Source organism: Parus major, chromosome 1A, assembly GCF_001522545.3.
Source record: "Parus major isolate Abel chromosome 1A, Parus_major1.1, whole genome shotgun sequence".
Lineage (NCBI taxonomy): Eukaryota > Metazoa > Chordata > Aves > Passeriformes > Paridae > Parus > Parus major.
Window position 1 is genome coordinate 69,272,052 of NC_031773.1, and position 7,118 is coordinate 69,279,169.

General features: G+C 43.4%; 1 protein-coding gene across 5 annotated transcripts in view; it reads right to left on the reverse strand.

The window, feature by feature from the left end:
* ERC1 (ELKS/RAB6-interacting/CAST family member 1) overlaps nucleotides 1–6,998 on the reverse strand; it is a 284,117-nt gene extending 277,119 nt beyond the window's left edge. For 2 of the 5 annotated variants that reach the window (XM_015627634.2, XM_015627638.3), the window contains exon 1: nucleotides 6,909–6,997. The gene's annotated coding sequence lies outside the window, so the exon portion shown is untranslated. Of the gene's footprint in view, nucleotides 1–6,908 lie in introns of all 5 variants that reach the window. The other 3 variants (XM_015627636.3, XM_015627635.3, XM_015627633.3) reach the window with 2 other exon arrangements.
* Nucleotides 6,999–7,118: the final 120 nt, after the last annotated feature.

Here is a 7,118-nt window from a genome sequence, read left to right on the forward strand (position 1 = left end):
CACTGCAGGTTATCCTGGACAGAACAGGTATCACTGCAGGTTATCCTGGGCAGGGACATCCTGGGCAGCTCTCAGCTGGGAACAGCAGCCCAGCACTCACTCAGCTCTGAGCTCTGCTGCCCAGGCAGGCACCAGCCCCTCTGCTGCTCCAGAAACATCAAATAACTCGAGCCAGGAAAGCCAGGCACTGGAATTTGCTGTTGATCAGGGTTATGGGAAGGGTTCCCAGAGCTGGCACAGCTGGAACTCCGGGAGAAGAGCTCTGCTATTGCTGCCATGCATCACACTGCCCTCACTTCTCTCACAAAAGCAGAAGATTAGGATGAAAAGTTCTCTTTGGAAACAAGCAAATGTAACCCTGCAGTATTTTTCTTGAAATGACAACTCTGACTACAGCATTGTTAGACTTCAAAACTGAATATTTCAACTACTAACTAAATACATTCTTCCACACAGTGCAGCCAGTTTCAGTATTTCCACTGATACAGATTTGCCACAGTTCAAGATAAAAAAAGAATCACAAGATAAATCTTAACTCTTTTCTTTTTCCCCTAGTAGCATTTATCACTGACCATATCACTTTGCTGTAAGAACAGATATTAACATTATTCACACTAGGAAAAAATCTTTCATGAAAACAATAAAGTGAGGGAAGTGACAAAAAAATCTGTTCTTTTTGCAATACCAATTAATCAGGAAGAAGAAATAATTCCAGTTTCCCTCTCAGAGTCCAAGCAAAAGTATATGGAAGCTTCTTTCAGATAATATCATAACCAGAAATGTCAGTTTTTCAATACTCTGAGCCACACTAGCATTTTACTGGGAATCTCACAAGTATGGTCTCTTATCTTCCATGAGGCCAACATACAGCACTGTTCCCATTTTCCTCTTCTACTGAGACTAAATTTAGTCACAAATAAATCATCCCTTAACCCTACAAGATGGTGGGAAGCACAAGGAACAGTGTCCCACTGTGAATGTACTAAATGTACTGACCATCTTCCCTTGGCAAATTCTCCTGTAGATTTCAAGAACATTTGTTTTTTCTGCTGATACAGGAACCCTTACCCAAGATTACAAAAAAAAAAAGACACTCCCAACACAAAGAGTTTAAAAAAACAAAGCAGCTGAAGCCAGTGCTAAACCATTTTTCCTTAAGACAGCCTGCAGAACTTCACAATTGTGAAACAAAATTCTCTTGTTTGCCGTTCATTAAGAGAACAAAACTTCAAAGAGCATCCTATATGCAAGCCAAATTTAAAAATGATAAAAAAATAATTACATCAGCCCAAGTAAAAAATTTATATGTATATTTTTATATATTTAAATTGGCATAGCACCTTTGCAGGCACAAAGACCTGACCTGCTTTAGCATAAGTTGAAAATGCTATCTAGAGATTATGGAAAAACTTGTAAGGAGGACTACCAGAAAAAGAACAGGCAAGAATTACCCAATACTGAAGAAAAAGGTTTGGGAAAGGACAGTTATGAACCCATTTTCTGTATGAAATATTTAAAATAGGTAACATCACACCCTGCTTGAAATGCCAGCTAAGAAAAATGTCTTCTAAGCTCACAGGTGACTGTCCAAAACAACTCAGAGACCATCAACGGTGGGAAATGTTTATAATCTGGCAGCAGACAATTAATGTACTGCAGTGCAACCTGTAGCAACTAAAACCCACCTGTTTCCTTACACCAGCCCAGTCCTAGGCAGTGAAAAGCAATGGAGAACCCAGTTTTCCTCGAGACATGCCAGGATCAGGACCTGGCATGTGAAAAGCACAGTCAAAAGGCACCTGCACAACTCCAGAGTTTTATTGGGAAGGCAATTGTGGCACCAGAGAGGGCAGGAACACGAGTCTTGTCAGAAGATCTGCTGGTTTTCAATAAAAGCTATATTGAGGCATAGCAGAAATGTAAGAAATTCTGGAGGGATGACTTGAACATCAAACTTCAGGATAAAGAATCCAGTAAGATGAGCTGTGTCTAGCAGTGCTGTCACACTCAGCCCCTGTACCTATGGCTTTTGGGAACCAGTGGCTGAGGGCAGGTGCTCCTGGCTGCAGCTGACAGAAAACAGAAGATTCATTAAAAAAAAAAAAATAGGTTTGTAACCTTCTGGAAGATCTCTCTGTCACATAAATTAATAATGCCTTTCATGTCTCCCAAGACAAACACTAATTGCACATTAGCTAATTCTAAATAAGCAAGCAACCAACTACACACAGCTGTGCTGCAGAAATACAGGAAAAATCCAACCTGCATTTCTTAAAACAAAAAGAATTTCAGAGTACCTCCTGCAGCCTCCAGCAAGTCCTGTGAATTTCTTTGCTGTGATTTCTGTTCAGGACTGACACCAGCTGACAAACTGCAACATCCATGGAGCCAATTCCCTAAGAGCATCAGTGCCTGAGAGCCAGGAGTGGGGCAGTGGGACCACAGAGCAGACACAAGCACATGTCCCAGCCCAGGGACCCCTCCTGTCCCTCAGCTGCACACAGCAGCTCCCACACACAGTCCTGGGTGCACAAGGAAAGCTTTGAATGGCAGTTTCATAATAAAGGCAAAGTCAGCCTTTACAAGAGGCATTTAATCTGATAAAGGTCTGCAGCAGACACATTAGACTTCATTAACAGAGGTAGCAAGTGTTGCCATGTACATAATTCACACCCCAATAGTTAATGGTGAGTACGTCTGGATTACACCGTAGGACAGAGACTGCAGAGTTGACAGAACAGAGGGGGGGACAGGTAGGAAAGATGGAATTCCAAAACAAGAAAAGCTTATATTCCAAGAAAACCCTGCCAGGAATCCAAAGAGTGGGTATAATGAGAGAACTGACACAATTCACAACTTAGTGTCACACTGTGTTAGGAACAGCAAAAGTACGACACAGACTCTCTGGCTTGGTTGCAAAAGAGAGCAAGTTTTATTCTTCAGATCTTCTTTTATAGACAGATCCAAAAAGGTAAAACCCATTGGTCATGAAAACAACATCACCATCACTGGACAGTCAGGAACAACACCCCCTCAATGTCACAAGTAAACAACAAGGCACAAACAACTCCTGCAAAGGTTGTTTTCCTTCTCTAAGGATTGTTTGGGTTCTTCCTTATCATTTCTCAGGCCAGAGTGAGAAAGTTCTGTGACTTAGCTTCCCACAGGCTCAAACTAATGCCTGAAGCCTAAAAATCTCTTATTTGACCACTGTCAGTCCCCACAACTTAGGAGGTGTGCTAACCAAGAGAAAAAATGAATTCCTGTTATTCCTAGTCCACATCACAGCTACAAAACCTATGGTTGCTCCATGACTTTGGATAAAAAGTATGAAGCCTCTGTCTCTTAGGGCTGTTTTAGGTTTGGCTAGTTTTGGAAGGTAGGAAGGCTCACTACTTTTCATGTTAAAGAAATGACTATTTCACACAAAAAGGACAGAAGAAAGCTGATTTTGGAAACTGCAAGCCACCCAGTGCTGGACACGAGGCACTGAACCCATGGAATTCAGGCTTGATGGTCAAAATGTCCTTGTGGCCAAAAAAGCAAAAAGGATGAATGTGAAATTAAGAGAGAAGTAAAACAAAAACCAAATCGTTCATATTAGGATTGAGTCTCATTCCTAAAGAGCACATATATAAATGCTGCCATCTGTTTCTATCCAATCCTTTTTAAAAGCTGGGGGGATGGTGGTGGTGGTGTTTGTTTTGTATTTTTTAAATTAAATTCACCTACTTGCACATCTGCCAGGTTCACTGAGTGTAACAGAGCCCTTGTTCTGTCTCACCAAACACAAAATGTGAATTAATACCTTCTCCCCCAAATACACAGGCAGGGAAATCGTCCCAGAAAACCATCTCAGAAATCCCCACCATTCTTCAGGTGACTTTGACATATTAAAAAAACATGTTTTGTAAAAGGCAGGTTGTCAACCCTGACACTAGCAGTTTTAGGGAAAAAAAAACCAGTATTCATTTGTCAAGGGAGGGTTTTGTTCCTAACCAGACAGTGACACTGCTGTTAAACACTTGTTACACCTGAAAGCTTAGCAGAAATGGAACCCACACACTTTAAATCACCACCTGATGTCCTTTTCAGACCCCTTTCTGTTTCCCATTCCTGAAGGTATCCCACCCAGCAAACACCACCTGCAGCTCTGTAAATGACAGCCAGAAATATTCATTCATCAGTTTCCCAGTTAGTTTCTCTCTCGTGTGTACACAATTCCCTTCATATTCTAACTCCCAGCAAGTTTTGTTTCTTCTAACACCCTTAAATCCAAAATAACAACATAAAGGGTTTGCTGCCACCACCACAGTTCCATTCCTTTCTCCCTTCCCCAAAAAACAAGACCACAAAAAAAAAGCTTATTATTATAAATACATATATTTCAGCTAAACTTTTATTTACTCACGTGTAGGGAGTCTGGCTAGGTGCACCAGGATTTCTTTTGTGCTGTGACTGGGATATAATTGTAAGTTTCTAAATTTAAAGCAGATGTGAAGAAAAAAAATAATCACGTCCTCTTTTTAAAGGCAAAACACAAAAAGCAACAGGTATCAGAACTTCAACATATCACTTACATCACACATATCACCTCCTAGGGATAAACTGATTAAAGTAACTCTGGCTCTTCTAATCTAGAAGACTGAAGACCTGTGGTTGGTAATTTTCTGTCACTGTATGGCTGAAGAGTTTGTAGGCTCATTTTAGAGTCTAAAATCAGTAAGTATTATGTGATTGCATCCAAGGATGTTTCTCTCTTTCCCATAGGTGGCATGTAACTTCCTGATAGCAGAAACAAAATGTTAAAGGCACTGCAGGTATTTCAGCAGCCCAGAAATGCCCAGGAGCACTGGTGACCCCACACAGCCAGCCTAAAGTCACCAAGGGCAACATCCCAGTGCAAGGCAAAGCAGCTCCAGAAATTCCATCATAACCTCACCCTGACAGCAGCACCCATATTGACACAAGGCACGTGCCAGAGAGCATCCCTGCTGCGACATCAGCACTGCATTTCCCAGGATCTCCTGCCCCACTGCCTTCAACAGGCAGCAATGGATGGGACCCTATTCTCCTCTCCTCTCCAGCCTCCCTCTTGCAGCAGGGTGGCCAGCAAGGGTCAAGAACTCCCTCTCTGGGTTTAATTCTATTATTTAAAAAGCCACAAGCATCCCTCCACGTTTACACTTCTGACCAAACCATACCCAGCTGAAGCAAGCCAGACCCTCCAAACAGAAGGCAGCTCTCCAGTGGCTTAGCCAGGTGAGAGCTGTAACAAAACTCACCCCAGAGAGGTTTTCAGAACAGGCTGGAAAAGAGGGAGGGGTGAGGGGATGAGAGATAACAATGGGAGATTATCCTGCTCCACAAAGTAAGGAATAGCAGCAAGGAACTCAACACTGGTTAGGGTAACATGGTGAAATACTTCTGTTCCTACAGCAGCACACATAACTGCTATCAGGAACTGAAAAAGCAGCAGGTTCAAAGGAAAAAAAGCAAACAAAAAACCCAAACAAAAAAAAAAATAAAATTAAAGAATAAAAACAAAGAACCCACTAAATACCAAAGCCCCCTAAAAACACAGCCAGGGTTTCTCTCATTGCCAAGATTTGCAATTCAGTAAAAGGAAAAGGCCACATAAATACCAAACCTGCCTTTTTTGCTAATCATGCCATTAGCCACATATTACAGATGAAAAGTTACGTGAATGGAATCTCAGAAAAAGCTCATGACAGGATCAAAAAGAATGCTAAAAATTATAAAAAACATGATGCTTTAATACAGCCCAAGAGAGCAGGTTTTCTTCAGTTCAGGCTTCTGCTAACATCCCAACAGTGATTTCATTACAGTTAAATTGGTTTCCCAGAAGTGGTGCAAGAAGTTCAAATTACACCAAAGATTATGATAAAATCACATTTCATTCAGCAGATCCCAACCTTTTTGTAGCTGCAGCCCCTCCTGCAGCTTGATGGAATCAGACAATTCCAAATTCATGGATGATACAGTAGGCACAGACCCCACTATTCTGGGAACTGCTGTTCTGGGATAAAGTTCTGAACTGTGCTTCCAGAACTGAACTACATTCAGTACAGCTGTTAACTAAATAATCACTGCCGAAAAACATCCCCTATTTTACTACCAACTCTAGTCCCAGCAGCATGGGCGGTGATTTCTCTGTGCCCATCCTATTCGGAACGGCTCTAAGGGTGCAGACTCCGGAGTGACCCCGAATTGGGGCACACATGAGAGCAGCTTCCAGCACAAAGGCCAGAGCCGTGTCAGCCCGTGGCTCAGGAGGGGATGTGTGTGCAGCCACCTACGGCTACAGACGCAATAATCTCAGGGAGCAAAGGAGGTTACAGCTGCTGGAGGTTACTGCTGCAGACATCCCTGCCCAGCTGGCCATTGTTTGAGAATTACAACCCCTCGGCCAAAGCACACAAGTTTCAGTGCTTGTTGGATCTCAGGTAACACCTTATCCAGCTACAACCACCCTGCATACTTGAGCGTGGCCCCCAAAACGCAAAACACACATTGTTCTTTGGAACAATTCTATTTTTATCCATTTGCTTCCATTCTCTCGGCTCCTGTACTGCTTCCCACCAGCACCTCCATAGGTGTTTCCTTATGTCTTTGCATCTCCCATTTCCACCGGGGCTTCCCTTAAAACCATTCCACACCGGATCAGCACAAACCAGAACGCGAAACTTGCAGAGCGCATGCAACAATCCAGGTTAAATAAACCGTGGGCTTCCCAATTAACCTTCAGCTCTCTGGCTGCAAACGAGACAGATGTGGAAGGGCAGCAATTCCCGAGCCAGGCTTCAGGATGGCAGCACACTCAGAAACAAAGCACGGTGTCAGCTGACGCTGCTCGTAGTAGATGCAGTAAAATACACGGAACTGACCAGGCAGCGCTCACGGAGAAACCACAGCAAACCCAGCACGGCCGCGAGCTCTGGCCAGAGACAGCGCTCAGCAGCACCTCGGAGGAGATGACTGAGACAACAAAAGCGTGCGCTTCCCAAGGGCAGCCCGAACGAGGAGGGGCGGAGAGCCGGGGCCGGCAAGGGGAATGGGCAGAGCAGCAATGACCGCCCGTGCGAGGCACGGCCGAA